We start from the raw sequence: 23,584 nt of genomic DNA, 5'->3' as shown, positions 1-23,584 counted from the left end.
ATCTTTAGGGTTATCTATATACAGACAGTATCATGTCATCTGTGAATAATGACAATATTTTACTGCCTTTTTTCCAACTTGGATGCTTTTTATTTCTTCTTGTTGTTTGATTCCTGTGGCTATGATGGAAATTCATGTTAATTTTTTTAATCCTTACCTGAGGATATGTTTATTAATTTGAAAGAGAGAGAAGCATTGATCTGAGAGAGAAACATTGATCAGTCTCCTCTTGTATGTGCCCCAACAGGGGACTGAACCCACAACCCATGTATGTGCCCTGATTGGAGACTGAATCCACAGCATTTTGGTGTGTGAGATGATGGTCCAACCAACTGAGCCACCTGGCCAGGGAGGTCTGTATTATTTTTGAATGCATATCTTTGTAACCTGAAATTTCTAGGTAAATATTCAGTGTTTATTTATAGCCTACATAATTTATAAAAATGTGTTTTTAGTGAACATGTTTAAGATATCTTTTAGCATGTGTCACTCCTCTGGCCATTTTCTTAATATTTGAAGGTATAATAAGTCAAACATTTGCTTAATCCTTTTGAGGTATAATTTACTCCAAATGATCATATCTAGTATTTAATACAGCACTGCATTTGGGGCGTAGCCACTGTCCCATCCTAGAGGTGAGAAGTGGAGTTTCTGAGAGAGTTGAGGTGAGTCTAAGATCATACATCTCGTGCATGTTGGCCAGCTTAGGTACAAGCCTTTCAATGCTCTTACTCCTAAGCCACAGCATGTCACTTAAGCACTACTCTAGAAAGTTCCAATAAATACAACAGCACCAACAGGAAGTTAATGTGGACAGAATAGATTCCTTTTTTCACAAAGCTTCATTTGTAATGCTTTAGTTTTAGTCTTGGTAGTGCTTTTAAAATAATAGTTAAAGCTGTTCCTGAATACTTGGGGAGGGTGTAGCATCTCTCACTTCTTCTCCCAGTGAATTTAAGGGTAACTTCCACTGATAAAATGTCCTGCTGCATAAAGGAAAGGCGGTTGTTTCAAGACACTGGGGGCAGGGCTACGGTAGAGTCTGACTGTTCGAATCGTCTTCAACTGTTCTGTATCTTCCTACATTGTAGGTCAGATAATTTGGCTTGTAACATTAAAAACTGTATTAATTATGAGAATTTATAACAGGGTTATGCAGTATGTGTTTGCCAATTGGGAAAAAAGATAATTATACTTGAATGTAGGTCACATTTAAGAAATTCTCTTAGGCCTAAGGGGACCCATGTTTCCTTAAAAATCAAGAATTAATGATGTTCAAGAGAATGGTGACTCTCTTATCTTCTGACCCAATTCTTCTGGTCAGAGATTTTTTTAACCTTTTTTGTGTGGCTGTTCTTAGGTAAAGAAACGTCCACAATTTCTAGTAGGGCAATTCTGGCCAGTTGTGGTAGCGGCTAACCTGGACCTTGATTATAAGAAAACTGGCGATTGAAGCATTACCAACAAAGATGTTTAAAGCCACATTTCTGTGATTGATAGTATAAGCAGATAATTCTAACTCACCCCAAAGTGTTTCATGCTAACTTTTATATAGGAAGGAGATTTTTGTTTGTTATGTGGTTGTCTCAGTCTTTGTTCTGAAAAATTCCTGATGTGTTCAAACTGTCAGTTTCTTTGTGTTTTTTTTTTTGCCTTTTTTTCTGAGCTTTTTTGGTTTCAATATTACCAAATGGCAAATCTAAAAAAACACCATTTTACATGGGAGTGAACTCCACATCAAAACTAAGGAATCTGATATAATTTTGTGACATCCAAGGAAACTGTTTTACTTAATGAATGATTTCAATGGAGGCATGATAAAACTCTCCACTCACAGATTTCCCAACCTGTGCGCTGCCCCTCCCTCTAGGAAAAAGAAAGGCTGCAAGAAAATAACAGACTTTTAAATTCATTGTATGGCCAAGGAGGGAACAAAGTCTTCTAATGGTGTAGCAGGATTTCCTTGAAACAGTGCAGGATTTCACAAGCTCTCTGGTGCAGTGGACGGAAGCTCCCAAAATCCAGGGCAAAGCTTTGATTTCGCCGTTGCAATTTAAGTGGTTTAGTGGTTTAACTTAGGTTTGCCTTGGGGCAAAATTGCTTTTTTAAATGAGAAAGAGAAGAAGAGCTCTAAACTTCAATTTACAATTTTAACTGGTCTGGGAGTTTTTGTCAGTTTGAAATGTGTCCATTTCAGTTATTGTTTTTATCTTTGCCTGATTACTAATGGCATATCATAGTTAACCAGTCAGCCAATGAAATATTTGCAGGATGAATTTTATAACCTGTATTTCTCCTTATCTGTTTTCTATCTTTAAAGAATTAACTTACTTGAACAAACTGCTTTGAGGAACTAAAAAATATCATAAAACACACTGTTCTTTTAAGACTATCAGGATTTTTTTCAGTGCAAACAACAAGCTTTGGAAAGACACCATGCTTGAAAAATGATGGGGAAATGGAAAGATCTAGGTCCTGAAATGCTGTTCCTGATTGGGTCCCCCAGTTCCTCCTCCCAACAAATACTTGGCCTGCAGGACTGATGCTTAGCTAGCCATATGGTTTCTATTTATTTCCCAGTTTTTCATCCATTTCACCTCCCCCGTGGATTAGATTGTGCAACTAGCTTCCTCTGACTGGTTTGATTATAATGTGTCTTTAAAGGGAGGCCTCAGATCTGTTCTCTGTTCTCTCCCTAAAATTTGTTTGCTGATTACTAAACACAGTGAAGCCCCCCCCCCCCCCCAGCAAGCTGTAGATGACCTGGATACATCTCTTGGCTGCAGTTTACATATTAAGACCAAATACAGGATTCTGAATGCAGAATTGAGAAAACGTAGTTTTGCTTTGGCCTATTTAGGTCCATCTAGCTGTTAATTTCCACTTCAGAGTCCTTCTGTGGTGCTGGGTGAGCGGTGTGTGAATTCCTGGGGTTTGAACTTTCTGTGCAGTCAGCTCTTTCCACTAGGTGAGCTGTGGCCCGGGACTCAAGCTGCTACTTGTCTTTGGGGTGTAGTACATTTAGCTAATTCCACAGACTATAATTCTAACCTGGTGGCTGTTGTTAAATCTTTGAGGAAAAGATGTAATCTTCAGGCCAAGGGCACAACTATTCTTGACACTCCCCAGGCCTCAAAGCAAGAATTTGATTTATTTTTTTAAACAAGATTTATAAGCTGCCCAGACTGATCTCCACTCAAAGACTGTGGTTGCAACCTAACCAGGAGAGTAGAAACACTGCTTTCATCAAGCCGGGCGTTATTCAAGGCTGTAAAGCACAATGAAGAAGAAGTAATGGATATCATGCTTTAAACACACGTCTAATTGCTAGGAGATCATTCAGGTAGCAACTCAATAGATCTTCCCCAATGATCTGTGGGAAAACAGTTTCAAATGCTGGGGAAGAGTGAGGCTGATAATAGGGAAAGGGTTGTGGTTGGCTGAGTCTCCTTAAGTTCTTTTGAAAGCCTTAGGCTGACTTGTTAGGGTGTGCACATGCAGAATAAATGCAAATATTTCTGAACTCTAAGACTCTGTAAATAAGGGCTTTTAAGTAGATCTAAAAGAATTTGAAGAAACAGAAACGTTGGGGGTTGAATACAGAGTATCACAGATGAAAGTCTAAATCTGGTGAAACTAAGCTTAAGATTCTACGTTTCCCTATTTGAATAACACTGGTTTGAAATGTTAATTGTGGGACATTTGGAGAAAACTTCAGGCTCATAGCAATTTATTTCTATAAGGAGATGAATAATTTGGGGGTGAGTTTTTAGATTTTTAGAATGCCACATTTGGTAACCCTGCTATAAACTTTGGAATATGTACTGCACTCCATAAAATGACTACAACAGTTTAGTTTTTTTTTCTTCTTCTTTTTTTTAATGGCCCAGCCATTACGAGCTGCAGCTCTTGGATTTGATCCACAACGCTTCTCAGTCCAATGGTAATCTCTGGAGCCCAGAGCCTTGGGACTGATTCCAAAAAAACAATAGGTCAACATTGGAAAAGGAAGAAGTTGTTGCCCAGATTGCCACAAATGGAAATGAGAAAAGAGAAATGCTTATCAGGATAAATAAACTCAAAGTCTTATTATTAGTAAGGGGGCAGTGAGTGGGTGGAGGGAGAAATAGGCACAGGACTGACATTCACTGAACACTTACTCAGGGTCTCACATGTTATTAGAGGTTTTGATACCTTTTTCCCCATTAGGTCTCACTAAATCCTAAAGATTTTATTATATGTTTATTACTACAGATAAGGAAACTGAAGAGAGAGGTTAAGAAAATTGCTTAAGGTCACACACAAGCACATGGTAGAGATGACTGTTGACTAAAGCTTATGTTCCTTCTACTCTTCCACAGGTAGATCTATAATTATTCAGGTCAATGTACCGTGGCTACGGATGATCAAAGTAGCCTGATTTTAGGGCTTCAAAAAGCCAAGATATAGAGTCATGGAACCTTGGTAATCAGCATTAGTCAGATATATTTCGCTTCATTCACTCACTCGACAAATATTCATTGAGCTCCAACTATGTGCCAGGTATTGAGCTAGGTAGTGGTACTGCAGTGGGGTATGAGATGCAATTCCCATCTTTATGAGCTTATCCTTAGGAAATAGTGAACAAGTAAAGAAGTAAACACATTCGAGTCCATGAAGGGATTAGTTTAGTAAGTAGAACTACAGTGTTATTTCAATACTCCAGGTTGCTATGGGGAGCAAATATAATCTAACTATTCTTGTTATCTAAACTTTATCAAGAACTAGAACTGGTCCCACTGCACAGCAAATCGCCAGGTGAAGATGTCCTCATCTATGGATTGTTTCACTTATAGATTAGCTGCTATTAATCGTTCCCTCAATTTTCTGTTATATATGAGGTCTGTCCAGAGGTATCCAGCCATGTAATATGAAAAACAGAGACACTTATTGAAGAAGATAAGAGATACAAGAAACAGTGTACACAAAACAGTGATGCCTCAGTCCCCTTCACAAAGTAGTCATCCTGGGACATCACACAGTTTTCCCAATTGCCATCACCTGCCCTGTCATATTTTTCTGAAACTCATGGATAGTCTGAAATCTCTTCCTTTTCAAAGGTAATTTTAGTTTTGGAAAAAGTCAGAAACTACAGGTCACCAAATCTGGGCTATAGAGGGGCTGAGACACCTGGGTAATTTGATGTTTCACCAAAAAACTCTACACAAGACATGATGCATAAGTGGGCATGTTGTTGTGATAAAGTTGTCAATCACCAGTTGCTCATAGCTGCAGTCTTCTGAATCATCTGAGACGTTTCTGCGGAGCAATGTTCAAACTTAACTCAAAATTCGATGCAGATGGATTGTTCTACTTGCTCAGTCATTTTGAATGCAATGACCACACAGTACACATGCTCACTGAAGAAAGTCTACCACCCCTACTGACTAGCACAGTGAAGTCATCATTGTTCACACATGCACACTTCATTCTCCTTGGCTACCAGGTTACATCAATGTCATACACACCATTCTCAATATATTAACAATGACTGGACTTTTTCCAGACAGACTTTGTATATACTTCTCAACTTCTTGAGTCTTTCAATTTTTTTTCATGTAAAGAAATTTTGTTTTATTTTATTGATACTGAATGGCGGGGAGAAGCACTGTACTTCAAGTAGGGTTGAGGCATCTCTATTTTGGAAGGGGATAGTTTCTCAAGAAAGGGAGTGGGTTTTTCTTCTTTTAAAGACCACTTTTTTTTTGATTTAGCAAAGAAATATAATTGAATACAAAATAAAGCTTGCAAATGAATAATATAACATTTATCTTAAAAGTACCAAAAACATTGCAATAGTTTAAAGGCACCTATACATATGAAGAAAAATATCTAAGAAGAGACATAGCAGACCCTGGGGAGAAATTTGGGACTACAGTTGGTGTCCAAATGGGATTTTGTCTAATTCACACCATTATAATAGTTTCCCCAGAGAATACATACATATATTATTTCTATAACTAAAAAACAATAATGTAAAAAGAAGTAAGTTTAATAGAGCCCAACCTGGGAAGCTGTTGCAATATTCCAGAAGAGAGGCGATTCTGACCTGAATAAAATAGGAACCTAGTGGTTCAAACCAGGGCTCCAGTTCCATACTGCTTGGGCTTGAATTTCTGCTCTTGCCCTCATCAGCTGTGTGCCAAATGGGTAAATTATCTAACCTATTTGTGTCATGGCCACTTCATCTGTCAGTGAATATGTAAAAAACAGCACCTACTCAGAGTCACTGTGGTAATTAAATGACTTAATATGTGAAAAACGCTTAGAACAATGGTTAGTACTTCGTAAGGGCTCTACAAATACCAGCTACCCATTTAGGGGGAATAAACTGGACTGGGTTGGGGAAATGGGAAATCCTGAATAAATAAAGATACTAGTGCATTGGGTACCAAATTGATGCTAAATGTCTTGTCAGGCCTTGTGAATCATAATGCTTTTGCGCTGCCCCCAATGTGCTCTGAGGTCACGGGGGTACAGAACATTATAATGACTCTCTCCAACCCTATGGCAGGTAGTGCACGTTGCTTTTCTAGTCACGAATTGCAATCTGGAAGGAGATGGTTACCTCACTTAACCTCCTGTCTAGCTCTCTAATTAGTAAGTTGGTAAGCATGTCACTTATCTTTAGTGCTTAGATTTTTAAAAATTAAGGTGACTATACACATTTCAACAGATATGAAATGCCTCCTCTCCACTTTTCCTTCCTTACTCTATGGCATTTTTATTTACTGATAAATCTGTTTCTCTGATTAATGTTGTGGAGAACAAGACAGTTCAAAGGAAAACACTACCTCTCAGAGTCTGTTTGTGTGAAAACACAAAGATAAATATCACCCAAGGAGTGATGGGAGTAAGGGGAGATCTTGGTACACTGCCCCCAGAATCATTTTGAGCATCCAATGAGGAAATGTATGCTTTGACAAAATGTAAAGCACTATACATGCTGGTATTTGGCCATTGGCCTTTTTTTTCTCTCATGTTTCTCTATTCTGTGTGAAAATACTGCATGGAAAATTCTGGAGGGTTGCATTCTAAATAAACAGCATTGACCGAGTTAATATTTATTTCTCTTTAGTTTCATCTACCTGTCTCATCTTTGAGTTTACTAATTACTGAGAAATTGTTTAAACCTTGGCATTTTATTCACTTCAATTTTTAGGACACTGGTAGGACAATTGCTGAAGCTTTGGGAAAGAATAAATATTTAATTTAGATGTTATTCTCCCTTCTACCCATGGTCCCCCTATACAATTTACGTTGAACCATTGTGGCCCTAAATGAAGTTTTGATCACACTAAGGCCTAATCATCCACACTCAGGAAACTCTTTGAGTCCCTCCTGGAGGTCTTCATTTGGCCTTCATTGCTTCAGTTTGAGTCATAATGTAGTTTAATGAATGGCTCCTCGGATGCATCCACCAGATTCATCAAGTTGCAGTCACAGTTTCAGCCCTTTCTCTGTGCTGCCCCATATTCCAGGCCGTGGTGCCTTTCTGCTTTCCACCGTAAAAGAAAAAAGCGCTTTGTTACTTTTGGTCTTATTTGTAAACCAGGAGTATTAGTTTACATATTTTTTTGCAGGTTTTTTATCCTGGATTTTTCTCATTCTTATATCAGGGAATATCTTAATATGTTACGAATTTGAAGTTTAATTTTCAAATGAGAAGATACTGAGCTTTTGTAACATTTTACAACATAGTTTTTAAAAATACCACTTTATTGAGGTATAATTGGGATATAGTAAATATACACATTTCAAGTGCACAATTTAAAAGCTACTTTTGAGTAGTAAACATCTGTTTACTTTCCACAGATTCTCCTATATGAGTGCAGTACTGGCCTATTTTTCTCCTTATCTTCCAGGCTAAGTTGTCAAGGACACTTGACTCACTTTCTTTAATTACTCACCTTCCAGAAAGTCCATTCTCAATCCCTCTGTTCTTATTACTCAGGAGAAAATACTATGGCCAAGCTTGACTGCCAAACCCAGTGGAGTCTTTTCTGGCCTTTTCTTCCTTGGATGCCCTGTGGCATTTGATGACATGGATCATTCTTTTTCATCTTGTACATTTTAACTCTTCTCAGTCACAATTGGCATCAATGAAACCCTCTCTGGCCCTCCTAACCCTGACAAGGTTTCCTCTCAGTCTCCTTCCTCTCCCTAGCCCCTCATGGTGGGCTTACCATGGCTCTGCCCTTCACTGCTCTTCTCAAGCTCCACATTCTCCCCAGGTAAGCTCATGCTGTCAGCATCTTAGTCAGACTAAACATATGTTGATGAGTCATCAATGAACGATTTGAGCTTAGATGTCTCTTCCGACATCAGATCCGTATACATAAACAGCCCTTTGAGCATTTCTATCTGCATACAAAACTTAGTATCTTAAAAACTCACCTTATTGTCATTCTCTCAAAAACCTTCTCTTCCTTCTCTAGTCCTTGGCCTAAGACCTAAGCCATCCCTGTGGGAGACAAAACAAGAGTCTGTGAAGTAACCCCAACCACGCTGTGCCGTTGGCATCAGCTTGGTGCGGTGAAGTGGCAGAGGGCTCAGAGGTGTTAACACAAGCATGTGCAAGTAGAATCCTAGAGAGTCGAGTCCTGGTGATGGGGAACAGCTGGTAGGCACAAAAAGTATTCAGGAAAGCAAGAACATTAAAGTTAGGTAGGAGTTGTCAAGAAGCCTTCGGAGAGCTGATGTGACTTCATGCCTCAGCTACTCAGCAGAAGCTTCCAGTCTCATTTATTCAACAGAAGCTTGTAGAGGTTTTTCCATGTGTCAGAAACCCAGCTTGTTGAGAAGTGTACCAACCCAGCTGAGTCCTGCTGTCATATTTGGACAAGAAACAAAGCTCTTGGTCTCATAAAACTTATGTTATACCTGGAAGAATCAGATAATGAACATGTAAAACATTAATAAAACATAATTTTAGATAAACACTGCAGAGAAATTGAGTCTAATAGTTAGAAAGTGATAGAAAGGTAGGGGACTCTTCGAGGCATCATGGTGAGGCAAACTCTCAGAAGTGTGACATTCGTATTTCTCATTAAGTGAGTAAATTGATCTTCCTCTCCTTCTTAACTTTGAGGAGAATAAGGTTAGAAACCAAATGGCACTATTAAAAGGAACTCACAGAGTGAGAGTGAGGTGCCGAGTATATTAGACTCTGCCAAATATGGAACACTTTTCTCTGTTTCATGCTCTTTGATATTTGAGGTAAGATGCGGATTCAATGGACTTTTNAGGGGACTCTGTGAGGCATCATGATGAGGCAAACTCTCAGAAGTGTGACATTCGTTTTTCTCATTAAGTGAGTAAATTGATCTTCCTCTCCTTCTTAACTTTGAGGAGAATAAGGTTAGAAACCAAATGGCACTATTAAAAGGAACTCACAGAGTGAGTGTGAGGTGCCGAGTATATTAGACTCTGCCAAATATGGAACACTTTTCTCTGTTTCATGCTCTTTGATATTTGAGGTAAGATGCGGATTCAATGGACTTTTTTTCTGGCAACCAAATAGTGTGTTTGTGCTTGCACTGCAGAGAAAAGAGAAAACCTGAGTGAGGAGACTCCTCTCTGCAGTGTCTAAAGTGAACAAATCCTTAGCAATGAGCACATTTTGTCTCTGATTTATCTTTTTTCCTATTTATCTTCAAAGTCATCCCTAAATCCTGCAGTTTCTTCCACATATGAAGAAAAAATATAACTGTCTTTAAGTGGTGTCCTGGAAGTTATCCAGGGAACTGAATTCAGGATATTGGTTTGTGTGAAAACATCAGTAACTAAAAGAAATTCACATAAAGGTCTTATCTTCCTGAGCCTTCCAGAGGGCACAGGGGGAAGGGTTTACAGGAACAAGTATAAAGAACATGTGGACAAAAACTAGGAGGGAAGGGGGAGGGCTAGGGGGAGGGCTGGGATGGGAGTAAAAGACAGAAAACTGTACTTGAACAACAATTAAAATAAATTTAAAAAACTATATACTCAGTTCTCTTGTTGGAGATAAGAGTCATAAAGGGTTGATGCTCCACGTATGCAGTTTTGCTACAGTAGCGGGAGGAGGATAAAACCAAGTAATTAACCAAAATTGCCCTTTTTGGTTTTATTGACTTTACATTTAGTGAAACAAAATGTAAGAAAACAAATGTATACATAGTGTTTCCTAGCATATATGGAAGGAAAGATTATTTCATTCCTGAAACTTTCATTTCCTAAGCTCATGTCTCATTGCTTAACCCTTGGAAAGTCCACAATTCCCCTTGGGAGTTATCAATTTTTCACATGGAATAAAAAGAAAGAACTAAGATTTGCTACCATTGAAGAGAAGCCAGAAGCCATTTGTACTTGGTTTTCATCGGTTTTGATTTCTGTTTGAAGATGCTTGCTGTTGGAGAAAACGTAATGCTAAACTGGGGGATTTCTGCTTGAGGTTTTCAGACTGACCCAGAGGAGCAGGATGAACAGGCAGACATCTTTTCTTTAAAGAGGGTGTTAGAGTGGAGATGGGTGCTGGCAGTCAGAGCCTGGGAGCTGAGTCCTGCTGTCATATTTGCACAGTTTTCAGGAAGTCACAGAGCACATCTTCCAGGAGAGTGAGGAGCTGAATGAGTCTGGCATTTGGTAATTAATTGCAAAGCATGTTGAAATATTGGTTATTGGTCATTACTGTCCCAATTATTATTGTTTTTTTTCTCTTGTTAGATTTTTCCTTTCAGGGCTCATTTTTCCCAAAAAGCGTAGTAATTTGAGCTTTTCTGTACCATTCTTGTTTTGAAGGGCTGTGTTGTAATGACTCAATTCAACACAACAAATATTTAAATTTGACAAAAAGGAAATTGGATATTAGAAGGGGGTTAACAAGACAGGTGTAGCAGTAACGTAATCTAACATAGGTTGAGGAAAGAGCCAGAACGAGAGAATAAGCCAAGTGTTAAAGGCTTGTAACTGGGGGTATGAAGGATGGATTTTGTCATGGAGAATCAGGTGCAAGACTCCGTGGAGAAATGATGGCACAGAGAAAGCTCAGTTACTTGCATGGGGGTAAACAGACTGAGAAAGGCTGGCTGGCCCCTGTGCAGGGGCAGGCGCAGGACAGAGAGGGCAGGAAGTCCAGAGTAGCACATACGATCTGTGTCTGGCAGGCATGGCACCAGCCAGCATGTGACTTTCCAGCGCAGCTGTCAACATCAGAAGGCTGAAAGCAGGAAGGAAGGGCAAGTCCCCACAGGCCCAGTGACAGGGGCACAGAGTGAGTGATAATAACAGCTCCTGGCAGCCAGGCAGGAGCTAATCAGGACCAGAAAATCTGGCATGAGTAGCAAGATCGCAGAGAGCTTTCCCACCATTACCCTCCTCCCCCCACAGCTCCCACTCCATCTTCTGTTAAAAGTTACAACTATTTGTCGAGCATGACCTCTAGATTCAGAAGGCCTGGTTTGACTCTGGATCCCACCATCTCTAGGCTATTGATCTTGGGCAAATTTCGGAAGCTCTCTGCAACACAAAATGATGTAAGGAGTGAATGAAATTTTGTATGGAAGGTATGTGCCACAAAATCTGGAGCATAAAAAATGCTCAATAAATAGGATGAATAAAAATGAAACCAGTGCTGGAGCCAAAACTGGGCTCACATATGAGACCCAAGATGATTTTTACAGCAGATTGAACCTGGAGCGGCAGCAAGCCTTGGCAATGCTGCACCTCAGCAGGTGGGGTGAGTGACTTTTACGTCTCTTCTGTCTGACTCATGGTGGTTCTAGGCACTGGCACAGGGTTGTACTTCAGATGAGGGTTGGGAAAAGAGATGCAGGGCCTGGAAACCTGGCGGGTACGTAGTGTGCTGCCAGGCAGAGGAGTGAGCTTCTAGCACTGAGGGACAGTGCAACTGGACCAAAAGCCTGGGACCCAGGGAACTAGGGCTGAGTGAGTCACTGGGAAGTGAAATCAGTGACCCAACATAGAGGCCCTGATATAAAATTCCGGAGAGTTGGAGGCTGACTGGAAAGATAAACAAGCCTGAGTGAGAACCCTTCAGGAGAGGGGAGGTGGCAGAAGTGAGGGAGAAATTAAATACATGAGACCGAGCATGATGGTGGAACAAGTTTCTGGAGAAAAGAGGAAGAGCGGGATCATGTGGTGTGACGGAGTTACTTTTGGAACCAAGGGGCCTTCCACCCTAAAAAGTGGAGGGTGAAGATATAGAGAAACACCAAGATGGAGAAGAGAGAACATGAAAAGGACTTTATCTGGTGGCCTCAATCTCAGAGCAGTATGAAACAAAGTCACTATGGAGGGTGGAGGGGACTTAAGGAAGAGGTGTCAAATAGTGACTGTGGGAGTTTGGTGAGGAGCAAACTGGAGATGAATCACGCCACTGTTGTGATTTCTGTTTATCTGGAAGGTACCCACCAGAGCTGGCTCAACTGGAAACTGAAAGCCGCCTGTGCTGATGGCCTGAAAGAGCAAAACCAAGCTCATGCTTCCCTGCTGCAGCTAACACAAACAGCCCGCACCCACTGTCCCCACTTCCTACCGAAAACTCTCCCCTTCGCACCCACCCCACTGTGCAGACAGCACTCTCTCAGAGGCCACCCGGGCAACCTGGAGGAACTGCAGCCTGTTCTCAGTTTCGCCCTCACAGCCATCCCTAGAGAATAAACACCCTCTTTCTTCTTGACCCCCCTCCTTGCCCTCTCTCTCTACATTTTGCACAGATTTCTTTCTCATTTTGCAGTTCTCATTTTAAAGGTCACCCACTCAGAGCTGCCATTCCTGAAACCCTATCAGAAGGTCCTTTCCTACCCCATGTTCTTACAGCGCTTCTCCTTTCACCCCTGTAACATACAAAAAGGAAGAAACGGACCTGTTGCTTTGTTGGTTTTCTGGGTTCCTTGTCTTGTTGCTGGTGCCTAGTAAATACCTGTGGAATTTATAAGAAATGCTTAAAACTTCTCCTTTGTGTCAGACTGGGCAGTAGGCAGAGCTCATCCCCGTCTCAAGAATACCAAAAAAAAAAAAGATTGCCTGAGAAGTCAGTATTTAATGTACACGACACACACCACGGTCCATGCAGTGTGTCTTATGCTCCCCCTGGTAATCACTTCTGCAGAATCTTGCTGAGTGGCTTGGCTCTCCTGAGCACATCTCAGCTACCGAAGTGCTAACACCACACATTGTTATTTACAATTTTTATAAACTCAAAGTCCTTTATTGTTTAGATGTCAGAATTGTATGGGTACAAAATTCTTCTTCTGCCTTGGTTTCTGATTGAGCACCCATATGCTAACTGAGAGGGACTATTTCTTTGTGATTTAGGCCTCACCATTCCCCACTGTCCTGCAACATCAGTGAGCACGCCGAGTGTAGTCCTCTCCATGGTCCACATAGTATCACATGGTATGTTCAGTCTCTATTGGAAAAAGGAAAAAAAAATCCCTTCTAATTCTTCCTGGGCTTGCCCTGGGAAACAGTGCTGTGTTCTGCTGCAGTTGCTGTTTTTGAGAATTGATAGGCCTGGTGGCCAATGCATAGCCAGCTCTCCACCCATGCATCTATGGCAACAAATTCTGATGCTTCTCAAAAAGAGAGAGGAGGTAATTTATTTTAATTTTCTTAATTATCTGAACTATGATGGAAAGACCTTTCTGGACAGACCTTCCTGGTCCATAGTGAGGTATTTTTCATCAGTTTCTCTGCCCACTCAGCCCTGCAGCCTATACTCCTCCCTGCAATACATGCCCCTGTGATAGTAAGGGCCTCACAGCTTTAACAATCAAATAGTAAGGATGTATTCGAACACAGGGTTCTCCCCAGATCCACAGAATTCATTCTGCACAGCCAGTCATTTCCTACACTGATGTATATTAAATGTGATCAGGGGAGGCCATCTCATCAGATGAATCACAACTTTGGGGTCTACTTTGTCACCATAGGCTCATGTAGACACAGTAACTAAGTTTCAGAATGTGACCCTTTCCCAGGCTCCTTGCAACCTCCCACCCCGAACCACTGATGTTTAGAGCTGCATGTGATGTAGTGGGTAGGGCAGCTTGCCAATAGAACATCATAGACTGAGAGAGAGAGGCCTCCAGTGCCCTCTTTTGGAGAGGTTCCTTGCCTATCATCTCAATCCTTCACTGTCAATCATGGCTTTTATTAAGGCCACTTTAGTAACCATTTGCCCCATACGCAAAACAAATGCCTTTTTGTGTATCAACCTCATATTTTACTCTCTTTTATGGGAGAGGATGGGGCTGTCACTCAGAATTGTTTAAAATGACCCATCTTTAAAAAGGACATGTTTAGGGCGTGGCCAAAGGCTCATCTGAAACCCCAGAAATTGGAGGTGGAGAGCCTTTCACAGCCTGGTTGAGAGAGGCCACCCTGAGGTAATTATTAAAGGTCTACAGCAATAACTATCATGTGGGCTGTTTCAGAAATTAACTTAATGTGAAAATAGGAATCATCTGACTTGTTTAAGCGTAAGGACTGGGAGCATATGGGCCCAGATTTGGCTTCAATTTCCCTTTGAAGTTAATGGGCATTGCAGGTGCTTATCTAATCGTGGCATTTGGACCAGGCTGTTTTGCACATTCAGGACTTTGTAATGAGACGCGATGTTTATTTATGTTCCGTACTACTCCCCACGAGCTGCAAAAGTACCCTTTGCTCAACCCTGTCTAATCATTGCAAGTGTCAACAGTAAAAGCTAATCACAGAAGGTAGGTTTATGGGGCAGTAACCCTGCCCAGTTGGCATAAAAGATCAATTCCCAGAAAAAAGACTGAAGCAATCATGAGAACTTCAGTCTGCCAAGGGAACCTCAGTGGCTTAGTGATTCCAAAATCACAATCTTTTGGTCTGGTTGGTAGTCAGTGTAGAGGTGTGGGGTTGCAGGGGAAGGTGGCACTAGATGGTTGTTTAATGTGCAGGAGTCTCAGCCTCATCTTTCCAGGCCAACCATAAGTCCCTAAGTCTGTTGTTGGCGTCCACAAAAAACACTTACCAGTCACCTCTAAATTAAGTTCTATTTATTACACACTTACTAAATACCTATCAAGTTACAGATAGGACTTTAGGCCTCCGAGAGTCCAAGGTAAAATGACATGAGACCTGGCCTTACAAGTTATCTGCTTTTGAATCCCCACATTACCGTTTGTCCAGAGTGTGGACTCCCCAGTGCAGCTTTCAAGCAGATTCTGATGCTCTGATGCTTCCCTGGATACGTATATAATATCAGAATCTCTGAGATAGGATTCTGATATGAATCAAACTGTTTATTTAACAAGTTCTCAAAACAATTCTTATGCAGCCAGCTCTGCATACATAGCAATGTTATTTATTAATTGCTTATGCATTGTATTAAGCTCGTACAACCTGATTTAAAATTACTTGCAAAACTTTGACTTCTTATGTGTTCGAAGTTAATCATGGTATTGTGTGCAGGCCTTTGATAAATCAACACTCTTAACCCTGAGTGCGTGTTAGCCTTTTTTAAAGAGCTTTCAAAACAAACAAACAAACAAACAATGCAGATACGAGGTCGTCATTCCATACCAATTAAACCAGAAACTCTGGTCAGTGAGTACTGGGCATTGACATTGGCATTAAAAACACTTCTCCATATTTCTGGAGAAATATTAATCTTGATTTGAAACCCGTGGGAATGAATGTTTGCTGTCGATGAGAATAAACACACGGAACTGCTGTCTTCCTGGAACCAGGCCGCACCTTCTGATAATTTCTTCCATTCGTGTGACTATCCTCAGTTTCAAAGTGCTTTCACCTGTCTGCACGTAATCTGGTAACATCCCCGCAAATACTGGCTCTGAGGACCACACGACCACTCTGCTGCCGTGGGATGGAAGCAGCCAGAGACAACAGGGAAGGGAACAGGCAGGTGTGTTCCAGGCAACTCTGTTACTGAACGGGTTGGCGCTGGCTTTGGCTCTCAGGCTCACGTTCGCTAACTCCTCTTCTACACCAACACTGGTTTTACCGATGAGGGACTGGAGGTCGACCTGGTGATGTGATTTCTCCCAGAGGTTATGGCTAGAAAAAGGCAAAATGGGCCCAAGGTTCAGGTATTTAGCCTTAAAACAAAGCAAAACAAACCAAAACAAAGACCCACACCTAGTGAGCAATGGTTTTTAAAATGAAAGCCTTGGGGGAGGATTTCTCATCCTTGCTGTGCCTGTGATGATTTTCTGGATTTTGGTGGCTGCGATGTTGATCACCATCTCCAGGCTGCAAGCTTCTGGTGTGTGGCCCTTGAACTCGTTCAGTGTTGTGTCCCCACAGGCTTGGGGAGAGTAGAGCCCAGTCACGGGAGTGAATTGAACATGCCCAAACCATGCATTTGGAGCTCAGTCTCAAGTGTTTCTGTCAAGACAAACTGAGGCTGGCCGGCCCACTGACTTCTTCAGCAATCTTTCATTAATATCTAGCTTACTAGGCTATGCTTATGCTCCTTGTAACTTCAAACAATGTTTATACAATGACAGAACAAATTTTGTGGTTGGGGCATTGGGATAAAGCAAAGGTGTGCAATCTAATTATTTTTAAAAAGTCAATTGTCATGTTTGCCAAAAAAGAGAAATAGATTTGAGGACTATTCTTCTGGATCTTGTTTTCATTTTTCTCAGTCCAGGCATGCAGGGTAGTATAGGGACAATACATTACTGTCATTTGCTATATCCAGGAGTCCTTCCCCCGCTGCCCCCAGCTTTGTGCAGATGCTGGTTTGACCTTGGGAGGTACTGTTTACAGTTGGGTGAACCTGGAACTCTCCCTTCTTGATTCAAGCTCAGCAAATGAACAAGAAAAACTTGCAGAACTTGTTCAGCAATTTCAGACTATAAACAAGCAATCCAAAGGGAATAGGGGGTAGGTATTACTTTATGACTGCAATTAAGTCTTCTCTCCCAAGGTTGTCAGGACAGGTTGAGCAGAGGCCTGAGAAAGTTGCTCACTTTCCCAGGCAGGTTTGCTGGTTAGCAAGCAACCAATGCCATCCCGGGTTAGCTCAAGGTACAGTAGGCTATTATTCCTTGCTTTGTCAGAGCATATGCTTTATACACACACACCTTCACCTTCACACACACACACACACACACACACACACACACACACAGACACAGTGGTTGCTAGTATGGGGAAAATGTGAGATTGAATATTACTGGTATGAGGGGAAAAAACTTTAAGAGGACAATTTATTCTGGCTCAGAGTTGGTCAAATGCTTAGGGAATGAATTAGGAGGACATTTAGCCAACAAATACCAGGTGTAGCTTTAACGTAATATAATTTTCATATCTACTGTACAAAACCATGTTGATTTATAAATTTTGTGTCATGACAAAATTTGGGAGATGCAAAAGAAATAGCATCGTTTCTCCTCTTTAATGGTTGTCAATTGAGGAGAAAGGATAATGAATGTATATGTATATCATTGGATGAATGAATGATGTAACACATTTTTTAAAATGAAGACCCAAGGTGAACAGATTAGACATCAATTTTTTTAAATTAAAATTTTATTTATTTTCAGAGAGTGAGGAAGGGGGTGGGGAAGAGGAGAGAGAGAAACATCAATGTGTGGTTGCCTCTTCCACACCCCCTACTGGGGACCTGACCTGCAACTCAGGTGTATGCCCTGATTGGGAATCAATGGGTGACCCTTTGGTTCGCAGGTCCACGCTCAAACCACTGAGGCACACTAACTAGGGCTAGACAATAATTTTGACAGGACTTCAATGCAGAAGATTTTCTGTATAGAGTGGAATGGGTAGGAGAAGTGGTATTTGAGTTCAGCCTTAAAGGACACATTTGGAGAGCAGAATGGAGAAACCATTTCAGGGTGCAACCCATTTCAAGCTAGAGGCTGATCCAGTAGAAGCATATGCGAAGTGTGCCGTCTGGTTGGGATACTGCATTGCCCTGGAGTGCGATAATGCCTTGGGCACAGAATGCAGTGGAAGTGGCTTGAGAGACCCAAATAGTGTCATGGTCAAGTTTGTGCGGTTGGGTTCAAATCCCAGCTCTGCCATTATATGTATAACTCAGGAAAAGTAACAATTTCCCTGAATCACAGATTCTTTTTCTGTAAAATTGGGTAGTAAAAGTGTCTACTCTGTTGATCATTTTGAGGATTAAATGAAACAATCCACGTTAAACCCTCTGTGTAATGCTTAGCCTACAGAAACCACCCAATAAATAAGTGCTATTAAATTATGGCAGTCGCTGAAGGTCAAAGGGAGCTGTAATTTTTCAAACATGTTAGTACTCACCCTTTTTAGTCATTCCCTTGTGACCTAAACATCTCTTCTCAGACTGTGGCTTCTTGCCACCCTTGTCCAGGGTTCAGGCTGGGCTGCGCCCATCCCAGAGACCCACTCCACAAACTCCATGGTTGAGCGCTCTGAGGTCCAGCTCGCCAGACTAAACACCGTGCGTCAGGACTTTGGAGATCTGCTCTGAGTGATATGGCCCGCAGGTTCTCTGTGTCTTTGGCTATCTAGCTCCTGAATGTATGAAATGGACTGTAGTGCTGATCCAAGGAGAGAATCAACATCCCTGCGCTGCCACGTTCCACTGCCTGAAAGATGTATAAGGCCAAGTAGAATAATGTTTCTCTCTGTGCACCTGCCTGCATGTGTGCTGTCTCAACTAAAAATTTCTAAAAGAAGAGAATAATAAATTACAATGGGAATATTCAGAGAAGCCTACAAGATATCCCCTTAAAGAAAAGATTTGTAGGTGAGGAAACTGAAGCCTAGATGGCTGACAGAACGTGTCAAGGTTGCCCAGAGCAGGAACCCGCCACCCCCCGCCATGCAAAGCAGAGGCCTCCTTGTCCATCAGACTAATCCATCCTGCTGATTTATAAAAATATTAACAGCTTAATTTTCCCAATGATAGAGACTTTAGTTAGGACAGAGAGTAACTCTCATTAGTGGATCCAGAGCCAATTACGCCAACTGTAGATTGTGTATGGGACATTTGTTGTGCAGAGTGCATAGAGAGACCCCATGACCTGTGTTCTCCTCCCTGGCACTGTCAGTGCATCTAACTTGCCAGGAGGGTCTCCCACCAGCCTACATATATGGGCTGCTCCTTTGATGGGCCTGTCATGGCTGTTTGATAGCCATGAAATATCATTTAAGGGAGGGGTTCCTGTCTTTTTGTTGTTCGTCTGCTTTCATGCCATGAACACAGAGAGATTTTGCTCAGGCCGAGCCAGCACACTGCTGGTTGCCAGGGCCGACGTGTGCTAATGGCCGCTGTTTCCCAGCAGTGTCAGGGGGTCTTTCTCTTCGTATCTTCTCCTCAAAGCACTTCTCCCAGGACAGCTTTGTGTGTGCTCCTCGGCAGGGTGGAGCAGGTGGTGGCCTAAGGCAGATAGGTTGCGCCATCTCCCCTTGTGTCTGAGTCACTGGAATCTGATTTCCAGGGCAACTGGAGCTTGGGATGCACCCCCAGACATCCTCTTGAGGTGGCTACTCTGTCCTGTGTTGTTGGCATGCCTAGAAAAGTCCCTTGGGAAGCTTATCAGATGGTCTGATGAAAATGGCGGGAGCCCGTCTTCCACGGCCAGATTGGTTTTTTTTCATCATCATCTTTGCCCTTTGGTTTCTCTTTTAAGAGAAACTGTAAGAAAAACATACTCCTTTCTAAAGAAGAATGGACTTTTACCACATGGTTCAGTGGAGCATCACTATAAATACCCCTTCTCTTAATTCTCCTGTGGCAATTTCTTTGCTTTGAACCCAGGTCAGACCAGGTGGTTTATAACCTCCTCCTTCTCACCCCATCACTACCTTCTCACCCCCCTGGTATCCCCTGACACTTCTGATTCTCAGAGGGCGGCCAGACAGTGCTCCCAGGATGGGTTGGGCCAGGTCAGCTTCCGAAGGTACCTGAACACCTAAAGAACCTGAGTAGAAAAGATCCCCCTGAGAGAAACTGCCCAGGCCTGAATTCTGGGGGAATTTGACACAACAAGCAAGTCCTGAACCACAAGCAAGTACTGAGAATTTGCTGTTGGTCAGGCCAGAAGTCAGCAGTTTCCTGGGGTTGTATTATTGGAAGTTCACAAAATTCTAAGCAATCGTTCCTTCTCTTACTACCATTTTACACAGTGAGGGCTCTAAAGTGCTAATCGAGTTGCCTGAAACCACATAGTTTCTGGCAAAGTCAAAATCTGGTCACCAGGCCTGTGGGACTCTAGAAGCCATAACCCTGACCCATAAACTGTGCCTCGATATAAATAAAGACAAATAAGGGCGTGTCTATTTCATGGACACATTCTTTTCAAAATGCAAAGGACAAGAGGTCATCCTTGTGACTTTGATAGGAAACAGAAGGCAGGTTATGAAGTTTCTTGGGTAGTTCTAGGTATTTGGACACCTGTTCAGCTATTCTGAGATTCTGTGGCGGGGGTATGAGGGACATGGGTGTGAGCTCATTTTTACAAAAACCATTTCCTGAGAGCTTGACTTCAGGAAATGCTGGAGCATTAAAAATACCAGTTGTGTGGGAGTGGTGGTGGAAGCATGACTCACGTCAACAACTGTAGCCACGGGTCACAAAGGACTTGACAAACACAGAAGAGGTTCATACAAGATTGTTTGTGGGCGGCTCATTATGAAGTTTTTAGTAGGTTTAGCAGCATGGTCAAATTTTGAGAAGGGTGACATTTAAGGTTCTCCATGGAAATTGTGACATTTGACTCATCCATTCAAACAGTGATTCACAGACATTAATTGTTCACCTACTAGGTGTATAGCCTTGTATGGGATGCTTCAGGGTAATGCAAGAGGAACAAAGCATGGTCCTTGCCCTTTAGTGCAGAATTTATGAATTGGTAGCAGTGAAACAGGCTGCTTTCTTTAATTCTCTAATTCTTTGCTCCTTAAAGAAAGACATTTTGTCATTTTTCAGCACAGATGATTTCCAAAAACCTGGTCTGGTGACTCTTGGGCCTTCAGTCAGGAAGAAGCAATTACCAGGAGGAAAGAACCAGGAGTTCAGCCTGGCTCAGGCACTTTTTCATCACTGTAGAACGAGGCCGAGGACAGGGACTGGGAATTGTTAAATGACTGCTGATGTTCTGTACCTTTGAAATGTGACTAGAGGGTTTTTTGTCTTTGTTTAATAGTTTAATAACACATTTTATATAGAATTTGATGCATACTGAAGTATAATAATGTAATGATGACTTGTGAAACCACCACCCAACCTAAGTACCAGACGAGTGTCAGTAACTTGCATCTCTCTGTGCATTCCTCTTCTAGACTGACGCCCACCCAGAGGTACCTCTATGTTGAATTAACATTTACAGATAGAGTGTGGACATGTCAAATCTGCCGATCTGTATGTGATGACGATTCTGTGAGTAAGGAAAAGCAGGTGTATTCACAGGGAGGTAGCTTAGTGTTGTTAAAAAACAAAATTGAACTGAGTAAATTTGAAAGATCTTATCAGCTTTATTTAATAATGCATGCACTGGGCAGCCTCTCATCCAGCAGATAGAAAGCAAATCTGAGAAGCTGTACAAAATGGAAAGGAGTGAGCACAAGGAAGTCATACTAGGCAAAAAGTAGATTGGTCGTGGCAAGGTCACCTTCTTGTAGAGGATGGCGGGAGCCTGTCAGGTAGATCACCTCACTAGTGCCGACCAGGCAATTCCCAATGGACTGGTGTAAGGTTCCATTTCTGAAAAAGATCAAAACTGTGATTAAGTCTAGTGTTGGTTTGTTGACATGGGGCTTAGCATAAGTTGTGCCATTTTGGGCCTGTTGTCTTTTTGAAGGGTGTCAGCATTGATTGCACTACTGCTGATAGATCAGTGACTGCTCTTGTTTCCAGTCAGGGGCATTACCAACAGCAAATGCTATTCTTCCTGAAGAGGCTGCAGAGCACAAGGTCATGGAACATCAGTGGATCTGGCTTCAACTCTAACCTCCATTGGTATGAACCAACTGTATAACCTCAGACTTGGAAGTTAACTTCTTTGAGCCTCAGTTTCTTCATCTTCAAAACACAGATGAAGCAAATAATACCATCTACTTAGTCATGATTAGAATTGAAGGACTAAATGCATGGTAATGCATTTAGTCCTTAACTGGAACATTAACTGGAACATTAACTGGAAATTTCCTGTAATTTCCCCAGGAAATTGCTTGGCACATAATTAGTACTCATTTAAAAGTGGCCAAATTCAGCTCAAAATAACAACAAAAAACTCTTTTGAAAAACTGTACAGTGCCCTAGCCATCACTAAGGAAATATGTAGAATCTAAATTTAGTAATCTATATTATATTTACTTTTGCTTTTTACTTTCCTCTTTTGTGGTCTTTTTTACTTTTCATCATTGGGTCTTGACATGTTTGCCAATATTATATATAGGTAATCAAGGAAAAAGTAATTGGAAGAGTAGTTATTTTAGGCAAGATGTGATATGATGGAATTCTAGGTTAAAAGTATAAATTGCTTACAGTGAGCCAAGCTAGAGCAAATTAAATGTAATCATAAGGATTGATTTTAATCATGTTTCTGTGTTGGTGGTACCTAGTTAACAAAACTTTGGTAGTGTAACAAATTTATAAATTTTTTCAATTGCATTAATTTTTAAAACTTACAGGTACCAGTGCATAAGAATTAAACATATTTTTTAAAGTCTTATTTTAGCCCTAGTAAACAAAGCTATTTCTCTCTTAGAAAAGCTTTGTCTCTGAATAGTATATATAAATATAGGTGTACACATTTATAGATATGTAGGTGTACATGTGTATATGTGTGTTCATTATGTTTTCAAGGTGTTTTTATTAAATCAGATTTGACAGAGAAAGAGGTATTCAACTAGGAACTGCTGCCTATGAATTATCTATAAAAAATCTTAGGTTTTATTTTATTATTTTTTATTTCAGAGAGAGGGGAAGAGATGGAGAAAGAGAGAGAAACATCCATGTAAGAGAAAAACATTGACCAATTTCCTCTCATACATGCCCTGACCAGGGACCAAACCCACAACTTAAACATATGCTCTGACTGGGAATCGAACCCACGACTTTCCCTTTGTGCGATGAGGCCCAACTGAGACACACCAGTCAGCATGAGCTCATTCATTCAATAGAATAGTCAACAAATATTTATTGCATAGGTATTATGAAACAAATATTTTTTAGGGGTTTGAAGGAAGTCATAAATGTCAGGAAACATGAAACTGAATATGTCTTTTATTTTTTTCTATGAGATAGTTTTCAAGTTGGATTTTACTCATACAGTCAAACATTTATGAGCTCTCTATTTGAATAGAAATTTGTAACAAAAATTAGAAATTTAGGAATAGAGTTACAAATTTTCTTAACAGATAAAGAATATACCCTAGATGGAATTAAATGTATTAGGCGTCTGTCATGAGTGCCAGGTGCTTCACATGTGGTATCTCAGTTACTCCTACAACTCTGGGAGGTAAGTCTTCATATCCTTGTCTTACCGATGAAGGAGAAACTGAGGTTCCAAGAGATTGTGGGATTTGCCCT

At 41.2% G+C, this 23,584-nt stretch overlaps 1 long non-coding RNA gene across 1 annotated transcript; it reads left to right on the top strand.

The window, feature by feature from the left end:
* Positions 1-2,539: 2,539 nt before the first annotated feature.
* On the top strand, positions 2,540-22,601 carry LOC118999927 (uncharacterized). Its single transcript, XR_005069199.1, has 3 exons — positions 2,540-2,908; positions 21,912-22,143; positions 22,214-22,601. It is a non-coding gene; the product is annotated as an uncharacterized LOC118999927 (long non-coding RNA).
* Positions 22,602-23,584: the final 983 nt, after the last annotated feature.

The sequence above is a fragment of the Sturnira hondurensis genome, unplaced genomic scaffold (assembly GCF_014824575.4).
Source record: "Sturnira hondurensis isolate 20B ecotype Veracruz unplaced genomic scaffold, ASM1482457v3 Scaffold0015509, whole genome shotgun sequence".
Taxonomy (NCBI): Eukaryota; Metazoa; Chordata; class Mammalia; order Chiroptera; family Phyllostomidae; genus Sturnira; species Sturnira hondurensis.
The sequence above is the reverse complement of the archived record's forward strand: the minus strand, read 5'-3'. Positions and strand labels throughout refer to the sequence as shown.